At 44.5% G+C, this 17,487-nt stretch overlaps 1 long non-coding RNA gene across 9 annotated transcripts in view; it reads left to right on the plus strand.

The window, feature by feature from the left end:
• Window positions 1-1,876: 1,876 nt before the first annotated feature.
• Window positions 1,877-17,487, plus strand: part of LOC107053789 — a 91,983-nt gene continuing 76,372 nt past the window's right edge. For all 9 annotated transcript variants that reach the window (XR_006939878.1, XR_006939879.1, XR_006939872.1 and 6 more), the window contains exons 1-3: window positions 1,877-1,989; window positions 2,558-2,673; window positions 3,487-3,655. This is a non-coding gene — a long non-coding RNA (uncharacterized LOC107053789). The remainder of the gene's footprint in view (window positions 1,990-2,557; window positions 2,674-3,486; window positions 3,656-17,487) is intronic.

Consider the following 17,487-nt stretch of genomic DNA (forward strand, 5'->3'; position numbering starts at 1 on the left):
TAGTTCTGCAGATTGCAGCAAAGCAGTCACATGGAGCCCTCAAACCACAGGGCTCACGTAGTTCATGTTCACTTCTTGCCTTGTCTAGGATAGCTGCTGGATTCCAAGTCACAGGAGCATGGTTAGAAGAAAATAGCCTTGATATGTTTACCATGAATCTGTGAACCAAATATCCTGTCAAGTACGTATTGTCCAGGTCTTTTAACTCTTCTTTATTATATTTGGACATGCAGAGCAGTGCCTTGCTACTTCTCTGTTGCCGTAGCTGTCTTGAAGGCAGAGTTCAGTCCAGCATGATTTCTTTATAGGTGCATTGCTCATTTCTAAGGGGAGAGAGCAAAGGTAGTTTTCAGACAAGTTTCTCAAGAATGCGTTGACTACATATATTCTAAGCAAATTTTTGCAGCTAGTAATGCATTTCTCATAAATACCATTTCACAGAAATACCAAAGTAGAAAGATGTCCATAAGGCAGCATGATCTATATTTCTATGGATGCAAGAATCATGGAATGGTTTGGTTTGCAGGGAACATTTAAGTTCTAGTTCCACCTCTCCTGCCATCAACAGGGACACCTTTCACTAGGTTGTGTTGCTCAAAGTCCCCTCCAACCTGGCCTTGAGCACTTCCAGGAATGGAAGTGTTCTCCTTCTAGACTATGACTGTAATGGTGCAAAATTGGCTGCCCTGGTGTTTAGATAAAAAGAGTATTTCAGAAAATGATTTTCCTAAAAGCCCAAGGATTTTGTATTTAGTCCCTGTCAAATATCTGTGAGATTTTGTGTATGCTCAGGTGCCTTTCAAAAAAAAAACAACCCACATCTGTTTAAGTATTTCCCATAATTGCTGCTTCCTACATCCAGCCAGCAGCACTAATGCACTCTCTTGCACATCACCATGTCTATTGCAGCTGGACTCCAGACTTCATCCAGAAGGAGCATGCTGAGAACAGGTTGAAATAGTTTGGAATATACACTGAGACATGTAATTAGATTGAACCAGACTAGGCAATAGGAACAGCTTCTAAATGAAGGCTGACTGCTGTCTGCGATGAGTGCAGTCTGCAAGAGGAAGGGTTAAGAAAATTGAATTTGGAAGTAATGGGGTAATAGGCAAATATATTCAGAATTAATGTATTCATATAAATATTGTACAGTAATTTATTTGCCAAATAGCAGTCATTTGCTCTGTGGCAGAGGTCAAATAACGGAGAAAATTTATTTGTGAATAAATTATTCAACAATTAATACAAAATGTAGCTGCTAAATTATTCACAGAGACAAATTCAACCAGTTCTAATTCATTTCCACTTTGAAAGTGTTTCTAGATACATCCACATGAGCATTTCAGCAGGGATCACGAGTGCACTGCTGAGTGTCTCCCAGTTGCCCTACTCTTGCAGCTCTAGCTTGTGTCACTGCATGGCTGGATCTGGGGGTGGGAAGGTGCCCTGTCTCACCCACTGCACTGTGGTGAGCTCAGGTGATGGGAAGAGGGTTAATCTGAGCAGCAGCTACTGCCTGGAGCAGTGCTGTGGTATCAGTCCATGGCTCCTGACACAGGCAGAGGACATTACTCGTATGTCCGCACACTGCAGATTGCTGAACGTCATCCACCAAGGCCTTTGTGGAGCCTGATAACCCATCTTACATAAAACCGTAAAGGTATTTGTTTTTGCCTTGAAGGTACAAATAACCTAATGCATTCCTGAATCACTTCTCCCAGCGTTGACTAACTTGGTATTGAAAAAGGAATCTGCACATTATTCTTAAGCTGAATTTCCTTTCAGGAGCAGCTTCACTGGAAGTTACTGTACTGCTTCCCGCCAACCAAAGGCTTTCCCAGTGAACCAAACCCCCTCTTCTCACAGACCTTAATATTCTTTTGCAGTTTAACAAGTGGTTCAACCTCTTGTCAGCTTCAGCCTGCCGGGTTGTTTCTCAGTTCCTGTAATCATGGTCCTCCTTTATTGGGCACATTAGAAGAAAAGGTAAGCAGTCCTCCATGTGGTGTTGATTAACGGGTTGACTAACAGCACAGAGCTGGAGCAGAGGCACTCTGTCTACTCATTAGTCTCTTCTTTCTTTCTAAGGGAGGCAATCCCTGGCTCCCTCATAGCCAGTCACTCATACAGGGCCCCTTAGTGCTGGGGTGATTCTGAGGGGACTGGTGGAGAAATGCATGTCTGCAGGGCTGAGGGGAGGGCCGGGATGCCAGTCAAGTTAATGGGAGTGCATGAAGGAGGTAAGAATTACCCGTGTACTAGGGAGGTTAAGACATGTCACCAGAGACAACTTAAAAAATATGATTTTCCACAGTTAATTGCAGTTTAAAGTAACAAGAAGCAGTGCGTGCTTCCAGAGGTAAAATCTGAAGGCAGGGAAACACAAAAGACAAACGTCATGTATTTATGCACTTACTTCAAGGCCCCGTACACCTCGGCAGCCTGTATTGCATTACTGTCAACTTTCCTTCCTTCAAAATCTGCTTCCTAATAATGTTTGCATGTGTGAGAAACCAACCATTTTAACCCTTTTTTATTATTATTATTTTTTCAGTCAAAACCACATCTGCAGGCCTAGAGCCTGGAAACCAGAGCCTCTGTGAATCTGTGGCCAGAAGCAGGACTTTGTGGACATCTGTTAGTGGCTGTTTCCAGCACAGACAGGGCCTGGTGAGTTGCACCAAAGTACCCAGGCCTTCTGAATCTGAATCTGTGGTCTTTATCTGGATTTTCTTTTGGGAGATGGTCTCTGTGTGGTACAGTGGGAGACTGACCCGAAGTGAATGAACGTTTTTCTCCTAGTCTCTATTTCAAGGACATACTCTTTTAAGATGTCTGCTGTCTTTCAATATTCCTTAACACATATTTTAAGAATTTCTACCATATATCATAACTGAAATTTGGAACAGGTCACTCGTTCCATTGGCACGATGTCATGTTTCCACTGAACTAGAATCCCCAAATTTGCAGTATTCACTTATGCCTTCATTATGTGCCACTGAAGGATAATGAATACATGGATGCCTCAGCGGCAGACCCAGATGCCTTGCAAAATAATCATGAAAATTAACCAGCCCAAGCAAAAAATCTACTCTTGCCCTTACCATGGTTGTATTGGTGTTAATCAGGGGGAAAAGAAGCTATTAACTGGCTCACAAAGAGTATGAAAGAAATTATTCATTTCCAGTGTGTGAGACGCTGGCGTTTTTACTAGAAATGTGTGTGTTTTTCCTCTGAAGAACTACAGTATATGCTGCTGCACAGCCCCTGCTCCCTGCCCACGGGGCTGAGGTGAAGCTTTTCAGCAAGAGAGCCTCAGGACGGGGTCTCACTGATCAATAGCACGGCGGCACCAGCACTGGCTCAGGATGCTCTGCTTTGTTTGATGCAACTTTTGGGTGAAAAAGCTGTGTTGGGCTTTGTAGTATTTCACGCTGCATCTTCCAGTGATTTTCCAGCACTAAATCTGCTTTTGTGTTGCAGGTACCAAGAGTAACTGCTGAAGTCTCCAGTGCTACAGCAACTGAAGAGCAAAATTGGGTGCCTGGAGGAAAAGTAGTCTGGTTCAACTGAGCTCTGTCTGAAAAGCAGGTTACCGTGGCTTAATGAATTATCCTGAGTTTGCAGAACAATGTGTTCCCTTACCTGAAAGGTAAGATAAAGCTCCGTTGAAAAGAAAAAAGTATTTCATTAATGTTTAAAACAGCTAACCTGGTGTTTGCCACATTTTGAGTGCATGCCTGGCTGCAGTCAGCGGCTGTCTGCCTGACGCTCATCAAGAGATGGCAGTGTTTCTGTGCAGAGGTAGTGTTTCTATTGCTGGATCTTCATTTACCACAGCGTCTGACAGAAGGGCGTTCTGACTACACGGAAATATACTTTTTATAATCATCTCTAAGAATATTATGACAGACGATTAATAATCTGACAGCAAAGTAACTATTTTTAATGGCTTTAAGCGAACGCTTTATTTCATCTTTGAACCAATTCTCACTGTAATCCCATTACTGCAATAAAAGTTTGGGTAGCAGGATCATACTGGCCTTGCTCTGCCTGCGGTGCCTTGATGAGACCTGTGCTGGCAGGAGCAATATGTTCGACACTGACACAAAGGCCTCAGGGTAGAAGTGACCTGCTGGAAGTCTTCAGAATTTATTTCAGGTGGTTCAAAATGCGTTGTACATTTACCTTTGCTGCTGCAATTCGATAAATGCGGCAGCAATTTAGTTACAAGACATCTTAACTAGCCTTGAACCAATATCTGCTTGGTTTTGGGTGGTAGTTTTTGTCATAGGTGCGAGGTTATACACCTGGTTTTCAAATGGGGACACAGGAGGACGTGGTTTACTCCAGAGTGTTGGTTTTCTTGTTATGCACAGCATAAAATTTCACACAGATTCTGCTGAAGTGAGTTTAAATAGTTTGCGTGGTAAACTCAGGGCATTTCCCAACAACTTTTGTGAGCCTTATACATGATTTTGCATAGACAGAAACAGGTCATTGGTACATAAGCATCTTTGGTGAGGCATATTCTACTTGTCTGATTCATTGGTATAGGCTTTCTTAGTCCTGGCTTCTACCTATTGCAGTTCTCGTTTGGGAATCTAAAACCTGCTGTTGGAAAAGTCCAGGGGAAGCTGGTATTCTGATCCTTGGGTACAGCTTCTGAAATACCATAATCAAAATCACTCCTTGGCAGTATAGACCTGTGTACCTTCCAGCTAAAACTGTAGCACTTCAGCAAGATGCCAAACTGTACAATAAGTTGTTTCTTCCCGTAGTATGTCAGTATAGAACATGAGTATTTGAAGGGAGGCTTAATGGAATATTTTGAATGATCATTGGTAAATGTTACGTTGTACGTATCTTAAATCCAGAATGTGACAGGTAACTGCAGCTGGCTGTGATTCAGGTAAGGAACATGAATGATTCACGAGGTTGGTGGAAGTGGAGTGGGTAATTCTTTCATCTTGATCATTTTCTCCCTGAAGCCAAATATCTCGCACATGGTGACAGCTTTGTAAAATAGTATGATGGCCAGTAAGAACAGGGGAGCGTAGAAGACAACTGCTAAAGCAGATTTGATTTGGATATAAGAGAAGGAGCCCGTCTCTTTGTCTTGCTTTTTTTCCCCCCTTCTATTCTTTTGCTGGCTTTCTTACCAGGCACACAGGGAATTGTTAGGAAGGAAAGGTGCCTGGCCTGGAATGCTAATATCTCTGCTTTGATAAGTGTGAGAGATATTTTAATTAGGAAGAGGATGCAAAGACTTAGAAGAATGTAGTTACTCATGTAATTTGAAAACCCTGGAAACAATCCTGAGGGGCAATAGCCTGAGGAACAATTACAGTTTATTTCAGTTTATTATGTAGCCAGCTGTAGCTTGTATGTGCATTTCTGAGGTGGCTTGATAGGAAAATACCTGTGTGATTCTGTTTCAGTTGGCTTTTTTCCAGACAGAAGAGCCCTAAATTGCACTTAGCATGTTGTTAACTGCTTCCACTCTGAACCTTCTCAATTGCTTTAACAAGGTAGATAAAGAACATTTTTTTAACCTGAGCCAAACCCATAATCTATCAGACATGAGCTGTAATCCATGCAGGAATCCCAGTGGTTAGCTGGAGGAGAAGGGATGGCTTGTTATGCTGCTGAACATCAGTACAATCCATGGCTGGAAGCTGAACCTTTCTGTAGAGCCTTCTCAATTCCAAACCTGGCCATACCTGCCCACCACGGACTTGCCCATCATGTCAAGAACGATGGGCAGCCTCTGTGCCTGCCCTAGCATAAATGGTGTCTTTGGTTTAGGGTCTTGAAGTCAGAAACGTCTTGTGATCTACCCAAAATTGTTTGATAGGATCCTATAACTTAGAATTGACTTCCATATCTGTCTCTCCCTTCTTTTTCTTCCTTTCTTCTTAAGTTGCCCCTACTCTTTTTTCTTCTTTTTCCTCTCCTGTCCCCTATTTTCTGTAGATCTAATTGCAGGTCATCTGCACAAGGCTTTCCCCAGCTCACCTCTGCATCAGAAAGAGGAGTTTCATGAGCCAGCACAAGGAATGCATTGTTGCCTTCCTTCTTGCCTGCAGTGAACTCCTCAATACAATGATAAACTACTTGTATTAAACAAGAGAAGGAGAATTTTGAGACAATAAATAAATCATCTCCCTGCAGAGCAAGTCGGTAAACGTGAACAGGGTAAGCTTTAAGCACTTCCAGCCTCAGGAGCCACAGCATGCATAAGGATTTGATCCAACCCCGCTGAAGTCAGTGAAAAGAATCCTGCAGGCTTCTGGGAGCTTTGGAGGGGGATTTGTGATTTCTGGGGAAATGTGAACTATCAGTATCCTTCCTCCCCCAGCTGCCTCCATGCAAGAGCTGAGCTAATCTCCCATGGTCTGGTTTTACTCTGATCCCCAAATGGAATTGTGATCCTGTGGTGCTAGGGCAAGTGGCAAGCTGGGTGGATGTTTGCAAATACCACTAACAGCACTCCTCTCTCTTTCAAAATGTTTAGTGGCAATATTTCTTTTCCTTTTCATTTTCTTTTTCTCATTAGAAAAGTAGATATAAAATTGGTGATTTGAAATATTTGCTTTTTGCTGCTTGTTAAACTTCACTTTTTGGCAATCAGTTGTTACATTTACTGGGATTATGAGCTTTGTGAGCCTGCAGTCCACAGTTCTGCACCTACCCTGCAAGATGTTGGTCGTGCAGTCTGTAAAGATGATCAGAAACTTGGGCTTCCTTTCCTACGGAGAAAGAAATAGCAGAGGCACTTTGAGAGCTTTGGCCTTTACAGTTACTTTACTTTATCTCCTTTGTTGTCTCTGGTCCCAGAACCTCGTGTACTGGGAGCAAAGCAGACCTTACTGGAGACAAAGCAGTGTTTCTCAGCAAACCCATTTGCAAGAAAGCTCAAAAGCAATTACACAAAGTAAACAAGAAAGGATGTTGTAGATCTTGTCCCTTTTTCTAGCTGGGTACTAAACGCAAAGCTGATGGGATTATTTGATTCCACCCTTCCAAATCCTACTGTGTGTTATCTTTTCAGAATGGCTTTTATGTAATCTTTAGTGTGCATAAATACATGTTAACAAAAGTAATGCAATTAAAGCAAAATGGTAAGCATCAAAAGCAAAACATTATCATGCAGGCATCATAATTTCTTTTCTCCTGCGAAGGCTGAGCCCATTGGCTTCCATAGAGCAGGAATTTATTATGATCTTTCTCCAGAGTGCAGATCCACAAAAAATCTAATGTGGTGTAAAGGGTGAACACATGTTATTGGTTCAAAGGAATGAAGAAGGCTTTGTGTGGTCGCGATCATGATTTTCACCTGATATAGTTGCGTTTGTTCTCCTGATTTCTATCAGGTTTTAAACACAGAGCAAATAGGAGAGGTTCCTTTCTTTTGGAGCTCCACCTCTGTTTTCTTGTATGTGTTTGTCCTTGGGAGTCTTGTAGTTAATGTATACTGTAAATTTCCCCACCCTGTAATAAAAGGCACAACCTGTATTAGTGGGCAGGATGGGAACTTCCATCAGAGCTTCCCATGGAACAAGACATCAGTCTTTCTGCTTCCTTCAGGGGTGTTCCTAGCAATCAGCAGCTGGAGGAGGAAATGCAAAACTGTGCAGCAACCGTAATGCCTCTTCTTTTCATTACAGCTGCTATGCATAGGGGCTGGAGTCCTTCATTTACATAGCAGGTGGTGCCATGGCTTCTGTCCTCTTTAACACTCTGGAGTAACTCCTCATGACCACTTGGGAAGGAAGTACACAGCATCCTTTAGAATCAAATATACAAGAGGAAATCAAGTAGGTGTCTCCCAGTTCTGTGTGCAAAGTAAAGAAAAAGTACTCCAGCAATTTAAAAAAGGGGTTAGAGATGCTGTTTCCATGTTGGCAGTCGAGTGCACTGAGGGTAGAATGAGCACACCACTTGTTACTGTGTGCAGCTTCTGTCTGTCACTGGCACTGTGACAGCAGCCATGCAAGTGTTTCTTCCTGCCTAGTGTTAGGACAGCAGCCCTGGCCTCACCTTCCTTATCCAACTGAGATGAGGCCCAAACGTTCACTTAGGGAATGAGAGCATCAGCTTGCATGTAAAAGTGGAGGTAAGGGTGCCCCAGATGGATTAGGTCTTGCATTCCTGATTGTTCATTTGCTTTTATGTTTGTGGAATGTTATTGAGGTTTAAAGGCTTGAAAAACGCCCTCTCCTCCAGATTTGATTGCGCATTCATTACTCATTACCTAGTGGTATGCAGTTTGCTGTATGGAGCAGCAGCAGAGCTATCAGTAATATCTGCTGCAATTAGCATTCGAAGCTAGGAACGCTGGCATCAGGCCAGCCCGCTCCACTTTTGCATCTTAGAAATGATAAACAGGAAAATAGCACATGAAAAGCATCCTTCCACCTCGGATTCGGTCAACCTTCTGCTGTGGGAATGGATGTGGTGTGCGGGTCATGAAAACACACTGGTAGTACCTTGCTGTAGGAATGGCATCTCTGCCATCTCGCAACTGTGCTGTCCAATTGCATTTCAATCCAGCCCCACTTGACATTTAGCCATCTTGCAATAGTGAATTCCATAAGGTGCCCACGTGCTGCGTAAAGTGGCATCTTTCATTTGCTTGACACTGGCATGCTGGTAATTTTATTGCTTGAACTCCTGCTCTCATATTATGAATCAGTAGAAAAAGGAGAGATGGATCATTTTCATATTATGCCCTTCGTAATCGTAAATACTTTAATAAAATTGCTTCTAACTGTACTATAAAGTGTGAATGCAGATTGAATAGTGATTTACAAAAGAACTGAACAAAAAAGGGCCGTGTCTTTCTTCTCTAGAAATCCTTTATGATGGCTGAAGAATGGGAGAAAGGATTGGAGATGGGATGTTTCTTAACTTCATTGTAGTTGGAACAGAGTTAGTGAGAACACTGCGGGTAAAATAACAACTCAGTCAAAACGTTATTTGATCAAAGCTGGAGGGTTTGGCAGAGGCATGTTTATTTCTAGGATCTGCTTGCTGGGGACTCCAGGGTCTGTAGCAGAAAGCAGTGCTTTACACGTTGACCTCAGACACAGAGAACTCGTGCTGAAGTTCTTTGAAGGATGAAGGAAAAATAAGAAAAGGAAGAAGTGCCTTTTAATTTGCAGTCCTGGGACTCTTTGGACCTGGGGTTTTTGCACTGCAGATCTTCATACATGATCTTTCAGAGAAACATGCAAATGCAAAACCAAGCACGTTTTGTGATCCTGACTCTTTGAAATAACAACCCCTGCCTTCTGCTCTGAGCATTTCATCTTCTCTGGAATTGCTGGAGAGCTCGGTGGCAGCCTGCAGCTGAGTCAGAACTTGGAGCCCTTCAGCCCCTCCTGGAGCACAGGGAGCTGCCCTGCCTGCCCTTTCCTAGGCAGCCAGCCTGGAGATGCCTCGCAGGCAGATGGGCCAGGTGCTGGGGCAGCAGATGTTCTTGTCGTGTTTTTTTCCTTATGCCAAATGGAGGTGAGCAATGCTGACTAAAGCTCCTGATGGAGTATACCCTCTGGATAGCAACTGTGGCACTTGGTGTTCCACCAGCCCTCCCAAGCGTCAGGCCCTTGTTTCGTTGGGCACTGTGCAGATGAAGAGCTGAGAGTCTTCTGGCTGCACTGGTTGGGGATAGGGTTTTGGAGAAGTGGAGTACGATGTGGACTCCTCCACTCTTCCTGCTTGAGAGAAGCCAAGGCAGTGTAGTGTAGCGAGCCAGAACTGAGAAACACAAAAGCGTTAGCTGATCATGTCTCAAAATGATTCCTGGGAGTCTTTTGTAGGCAACTGCCAGATAGTGGCGCTGAATGCAATAGGATATTATGATAGAAAGATATGAATATAATGCAAATAATATTGAATATAATAAAATGACCGAATAATGCAATAGAGGACAAAGAGCAGTCACAGATCCCCACTCACCATACCCCTACGTACTGGGATCTGTAGGTTCTTTGCCTATCTCTGCAGTTCACCAAGGCATACATCCGTGTTGCTGAATGTATCTCAGAAATCCGAGCAGGAAGGCAGGCCTGCATCCTGCTTCTGCCTTCTGTGGGACTGAAGAGAAGCTGCTCCTTCTCAAAATACCAGCTCTTCAGATTCTTTGGCTCTTGCTTAGTGTGAAATAGTCTTGATTTAAGGGATATTGAAGCAGCTGGAGTCAGGTTGATTTTAGACCTTTCTGAATTGTTTCCTAAATATAATGTAAGTTGCGGGGAGAAATTTACAGCTGTATGAGAACAGACATTTCAAAATGTCAGATTGTGCCTGTAAATTGCCTTCCCTGGTAATAAACTCACCTGTCAAGTAAGCAGCAATCGTAGCCTACTGGTGAATCTGATTTTGCTGTACACCATTCCTTGAACGAATCGCAGAGCACAACAAGAGCTCAACAGTTTGCTGGAAATTCTGATGGGAGCAAACCTAGAGCTATGAAGTTTGACTCCCCAACCACAACTCTAGGGAAATAAAGTTAGAAAGCTATACAGTTAAGTACTTAAATCAGGAATTCTTTAAATGCAGATTTGTTCTTCCAGCCAGCTTCTTAGCCTGCTTATATGCATGAGCAACAGTAGCCTACAGAATCTTCCTTTAAGTACTGGGCTCGCCATATATCAAGTATTATCCTTGCTGATGCCTGATAGGCTTTAATCCTTCCAGCACAACCACCTGATCTGAAGAGGGAAGCAGAATGATAGCCGTAATGCTGTACCCTCTGATTCACCTTCCTGTTCTATTTATGATTTTTGCAAGTGGGATGAATAAACTCCGTAGTCAGCTTTCAGATGGGCGGGTGCATGGTTAGCTCATCTCTCTGCACGTGTCCTCCGAACAGAATAGTAAAGCTGGCTATTTTTGCAAACACTTCAGTGCAATGTTGTAATTATAATTCTTTCGGCACGTTTGTGTTTAAATGGGGCACACTGGAGGTGAATGAGACTGAAGGGCGTTGTTGGAGCGGTACCCACGAAGGTCACATGTAAGTTAATTAGAAGTCAATTGCATTAAAACACTGAAAAGATGCAGGGGTGTGAGCCCTCTGCATTGGTAATTATCCAAATCTGTGACTGTCTTTCCTTCCTCTCATCAACACACCCAAAAAGGGTAACCAGGAGAGGTTTTGATGGAGCACGTTACTGTAAAATGACAGTATCCCCTTTTGGAAGGAGCGTGGCTGTCTCTCTGCTTTTACACCTGCAAGGAGAACCCAGGATGTGTGTGCTAATGGCTGTATGTCAGGTACCAGCAGAGGGTTCAGCCTCATGCTTTGCACCTGTACCCTCCTCAGGGCTTTACCTGAGTGGTCCACCTTACAGCATGCAAATGGGGGAGAACGACAGGCAAGGATTTATATTCTCCCTAATAACTTGTTTCAGCACATCTCAATCATGGAGATTTGTTTGTGAAATGAAACTTGGCAAGAAAACTTGATGTACAACTGTACTTGGCTGGCTTTCCCTCCGGAGTTCAGGGGGGTCCTGTGGCCCTGTTACTCCTCTGGAGGAGACTGAGCTGGGGCAGTGTGAGCACAGGCAGGTCAGGAAGGGGCAGGGCCCTGCTCCCACATCTCTGAGCTGCAAGCCACTTTTCAGCCCCCTAGTGCCTCCCAAAAGGATGGTCACCTGGGCAGAGGAGCATCAAGACAGAGCAAATAACACACAAAACGGGGGCTGAGGGATTTAACCACGTAGCATCTTGTCTAATCGCTAATTATAACATATCCACGGCCTAATAAAGAACCAGATTGGAACAGAATTGGGAGACGTGCCAGCTCGGTGCTGTGCCAAAAATCAGCCTGGCATCTGAAAGCCCATTTCGGTCATTCTTTTCCAGTCATCAAAACAATTCTACATGTGTTTATGAAATGCTTTGTTGTTGTGGGACGCTAAATACCCCTGCCTGTTGTACACTGCTATCTGCTCTCTGGTGCACACAGGGCTGTGATGTAGTGCAGGATTGGCTTAGCACAGTTGTATTGCTGCAGAAAATGATAAATCTGGTCTCTTTAGGAGCATTATAAAAGCACTTACACAGATGACGTTCCTGAAGCTGAGTAATAGCAGAATGTGTTGGGGATGTTTCTCAAGTGTTTAATGCTCTCATAAACCCCCCCTTCTCCATCTCCTCTCTCACCCCCTACTTATAACTTCTAGCAGTGGGGATGGCTGTGACAAAAGAAAATAGATTTTTCCCTGTTCATGATAAAGCATGAAAATCCAACTCACCCAAGGGAACCTATGAAATCACTTAAGCTCCAGACATCTAAAGATGCTACAGGTTTTACTGAGAATGCAAATACTCTGGTGAAGCTGCTCTGGATGTTTGTGACAGCAGCTTAATTCAATTAGCAGAGCTGGGAAACGCTACTGCAGCTGAAGAATGCTCATAGGAGCCATGCTGCCATTCCTGATGGGAAACCTATTAGGCTGAGGATAAAGGAGAGCCATTCTCTTTGGGAGTTTCACTGGGAAAGCTGCTCACCTTTCACCTGCGTCCTGTGTTTATCAGCTCAACGTGATAGAAAGTAGTGTGTATCCGAGGCAGACTGGCAGCTAGCAAGTGGTTGGCGCTGTGGGAAAATAAGGGGTCTGGAATGGCAGTTGTACCAGCAGTGATCATAGAGAGTGTCCTAATTGCAGCGTGGTGTGCCTGCTGGTGCCTCCCTTCAGAGCCTTGAAGGTATGCCCAGTAGACACAGAGCTGATGGGGAGCACAAAGCTCTCTTGAGCGCATGTTGGCAGGTGTGTTTGTTAGGCACTGAGCTGGGGCGTGTGCACAACAAAACAGATAATTTCCTGAAGCTGTTTTTAGCAATAAGGTCATAAAGAATGGAATAGCTTCTCATCTTGTAAGCGACTCCCCTCTAATCCAGCTGAGAAACAATAGGAGGCGTTATTGGTGCAAAGGGACTTTCCTTGCTCCTCGCCTCTGCAGTTGCTGTTCCACAAATCAATAAGAGACTGCAATATTTATGTGACATCTTGAAGTCCTCCATACAAAAGCTCACTCCAGCAACAAACATATGAAAATTCCCTCTGCTTTATGGCCATTAGAGCCTTCAGCTGGGAAATGTCAGCAAAGGACAGCTCAGCTGAAACATGACCTGCAGTTTTTCCTGAGTGAAAGAGACATCGATGTTGCAAAGTATTGATGCCTTCAGAAAGATGCAGTTGAAGAGCATTTTTATTTACTCTACAATGGCAGCCTCTGTGCCGAGTGAGTGCCCACAAATGGGGTAATCATTTACTAATGAATCTAGTGCAGAAATAATCAGATTCTGCAACAATTTCCACCTCTGAGGCTTGGAGAAGAACTGTGTTATCTCCACTGAAGTAGCACTGGGATGATGGGTGGTTTGTTTGTATGTAGCTCATTGGTAACAGCCTGGATTTCCTAAAGCTTTGCCATACATTCTGGTTAAGGCTTTTGGTTTGGACTTCCGTGCCTGTTACCTGATTCCCACTGCTTAATTTCTCTTGCAAATGGGTGTTAACCAGCACTGATTCCATCTTAATTGAGACATTCTCGGAGAAGAGGAGCTAAGTAGAAACCCCTTCATGTCCTCACATCTTGCACTTGACGTACATCATTAGCTCTAATATCACAAAGTGTTTTCAGGCCTAGATCAAATCCAGCCATTAGCGAGCGAAATGCAGCTTTTGCAGAAGAGAGATGTAACGTTCCTGTTTGTTCTTTTGCACGTGCTGTGGTATCTCAGTTAAAGACAGTGGTGTTTTCTCAGAAGCTGCTGAACAGGCTATTTGTAGATAAAGAAGCTGGCACAGCCCACTAGTGAGAAGTTTGCTTCTTGAAGCTGATAGCCATGGCTGCTTTTTTTCTTCCTCCCCCCAAAAAAACTTTGTTGAAAAGCCAAATAAGTGAATATTGCTGGGCCTCTGCCTTTTTAATCTGAAGATCAAATCATTCCCACGAGGAGCTGCTGTCTCTTCTTGCACAGCTGTGCTCCTCAGCAGTCGAGGGCCAGCACTTTAACATGGCTGGTGCTGCTAAGTGCTTGAAAACCTGGGCGCTCGGATCATTGTGTTTTAAAGAACTGATTTCCAGAGAAAGGTGCTTAATTTCAATCACTCTCACGTTTAATACCTTATAATGAAGACTGTCTATCACCGGTGAGGCTCTCCACCAGTCTGCTGCTATTTCAGTGCTAAAGAAAGCGTGGTTCTTAGAAAAGGGCTTCTGCTTTTTGGTGAAGACAGCCAATGGTTTTTCATGCTGGATGTGTTAAGACGAACAGCCTTTAATTTGTGGTGGAATTAGTCATCTAAAATAGATGGTTTCATAGTTAAGTGGACTTAGTCAGTGTGAATCATGGTGTGAAGCGCCACGCGGTGCCAGCCTCACTTGGTGCTCCATCTAAATCTGGAGCAACACTTCATCAAAGTCAGTGAATTTAATTTAAATAAAGTAAATCCAATATGAATGAGTCTGGAATCAAGTCTCATGTTCTGAGACATCTGTGATGGTTTCAGGCCCGAGTGGAGGCAGTTGAGAGGCTGCCTGCCACTGGATGATTTTAATGGCCCACAGGAGAGCGCATCTATAAAAATGATGGAGTGGCACTACTCATTATCTGCAGGCTCTGAAGGTGAAATATATAAACTTAACAGCAAAAAGAGAGCCTACCAGCTGCAAGGGGAGATTTCCCAGGTCCTCCACCCTGGGTGTGGACGTGGCCCTGCCCCGGCCTCATGCCTTGGGGCTTTATATGGGTTTCCACAGGGGTCCTACCCACGTGCGTGAGCCCAACCTGCTAACAGGAGTGGGAAGAAAGCAAGAAAAGTAGCTGGTTATCCAAGCAAGAGGTCACTTCAAAAATGTGAGTATGCATTTCAGAATGTCTGTTACCACCTTTTCTCTGTGTAGTTTCCTGGCTCCTGCTGCCTGGCCAGATGGCAAGTTGGTTGGTAGCCCAAGCAGCTCCGATGACTTTTGCCAAGAGCTCACTAGCAAAGCGATGCTGTGGTTTTGCATTCCTTTTTTCCTGTCCACACTGGGCACAGCAGCAGAGAGCTGACGGAAAAGCAAAGCAAAGCGCATTCATATTCCTCTTTTCTGTGAGCAAAGCTGTGTTGTCAATTTGTTGGAGGATTTCTGATCAGCAGATGCTGGCTAGAGTGTCTTGGACCTTGGAGTGCATTTTGGGTCCTTGTTTGCAAATGAAGAGGTATGGGAACCTGATGGTATTTGGTTCTGCCGGACTAAATTCAACCTTGATTAATTTTTATAAATGCCCATTGACAACAGAGGAGCAGAGTCTGAACTGCCTTAGTGTATGGAGCTTGGTGTACATCAGCCTGCCTCCCCTGACAGCTAATATCCACTAGTCGAGGATCTGGCACATGCTGCTTTATTACTTTCTGATTCTCCTGTGATATTTCAGTCTTGCACAAATAAAAAGCTCTCTGGTGGGCTCCGGTAAGCACATCTTTCTGGAAATGGTGCTCGGTGGAGGTTATGAATAGATAGTACAGGACTGCCCTACCACCCTGGTACTGGTGCAAAGCATGCTTTGGAGACCTTCTTCAGGACCTGGCTGGTCATGAGAACAGAGGGTGCAAAGGTATGAGTTGTCTTCTCTTCATACATGACTACTCAGCATGCACATTCAACCCTTGCACGTATGGGTGCCCCGTGATTGCAGCAAGTGATGGACAAGGAGTGAGGGCCACTTTCTGCCCTTGCATTGCATGCTGGTTCAGCCGTATCTGCTAACTTCAGGGCATGGTGTTAAGGTAAGCAGCTCCAGGGAAATGGTTGCTCCCTGTTTTCTTCCCCCTCACTTACAAAATTAAAAGGCTCTTGAGGCTTCTGATCCTGCACATGAGAGCACTGATGGGAATTTGAGTGCATCATTGGCTTTATTAGAGCTAGTCTTAAAAGTAGATTTGCCTAGGTGTAGGTGGTGTTTGCAAAGGGAGGTTTCGCACCCATAAACCGACAGGTGAGGGGAAAAGGGCTCCTGAAACACTTTGAGATAGAAATGAGTCCGCAACAAAAGCACCTCCACGTCACATAGAATCTTGTGACTGTGCCTAAATGTCAGCACAGCTTCAGAGCAGTGAGCTTTCCCTGCACCCAACTACCAGCACAGTACACAGGGCCCAGCTGAGCACGGCTGGAAGTGGTGGCTCGAAGCTGCGTGTGCTACATTCAGTCTGGGTGCTGCTGACATAAGTATGAATGATGAGAATCTCTACAGCTGTCAGTGTATTTACCCCCAGTGCAAAACCAGAGTGACAGGGCTGCGTCTGGTGTCAGTCCTCCGTCACACTGCTTCATTTTCTCATGTCAGGGCTGCTTGCTTTCTCTCAGTTCTGCTTTAGGTCGGTGTGCCAAACATTTCAATGCGTGCAGTTTATTCAAAAAAGCAACACTGAGGTGATGAAGATGTGGTCCTAAGTGATTCTGAAGTATGAGGGATAGCAAAAACAGGGTAGCTGATGACTAAGATACTTCTGGCCCTTCTGGGGCACGGTGATATTCCTTGCGAGTCGTCTGTGGGTTGAAATGAAGCAGGTGTTCAGTCCGCGTTGATAAGGAAATGTCAGCTTCGCTCTGTGACAGACAGTGAAATCAATGAGCTCAACAAAGCGATGAGCGGAAGGGCCGGCCGAAGAAGCGGAGGATTGAATCGCAGGGCTCCGGTGGGGAATAATAGCAGCTCTGTGCCCCTGTGAGGGTAAGACAGTGCACTGGGTGCTGGGGAGAGGCTGCGGGGTGGCTGCAGCTGCGGCAGCATTTGGGCGGCTCGGCTGGAAGAGGCCTCTGAAATTCAGATTTTACTTCAAAGCCAACGCAAACTTCAAGGCGCTGGGGGTGGTTCTGTAAGGGAGGAGGCCAGAAGTGCTCCACAGGTGTGTATCCTGGTGCAGTAAGCCAAGGTGACTTCAGGAAAACTGTTCTCTTGACGTGCATGGGAGGATTTTGATGTAAGAGACCTTATAGCAGCCTTCCAGTACCTGAAGGGGACCTACAGTAAAGCCAGAGAGGGACTTTTTATAAGGGCAGGTAGCAGCAGGACAAGGGGAAATGGCTTTGAACTGGAAGAGGGTAGATTTAGACCAGATATCAGGAAGAAATTCTTTACTGTGGGGGTAATGAGACACTGGAACAGGTTGCCCAGTGAGGCTGTGGATGCCCCCTCCCTGGAGGCATTCAAGGCCAGGCTGGATGGGGCTGTGAGCAACCTGGTTTAGAGGTTGGTGTACCTGCCTATAGCAGGGGGTTGGAACTAGAGAGTCTTAAAGGTTCCTTCCAACCCAAACCATTCTATGATTCTAAGAGGTATTACAAAGTCAGTAGACCTTCTCTGTGTCTGACTTTGTCTCTCATGAATTTTCTTCGACTTTCACATCTTCACAGTGTGGATACGACTTCTTATTTGTTGTTTTTGTTTTCCTCCACCCTTCTCCCTTTGAT

Source organism: Gallus gallus, chromosome 7, assembly GCF_016699485.2.
Source record: "Gallus gallus isolate bGalGal1 chromosome 7, bGalGal1.mat.broiler.GRCg7b, whole genome shotgun sequence".
NCBI classification, from domain to species: Eukaryota; Metazoa; Chordata; class Aves; order Galliformes; family Phasianidae; genus Gallus; species Gallus gallus.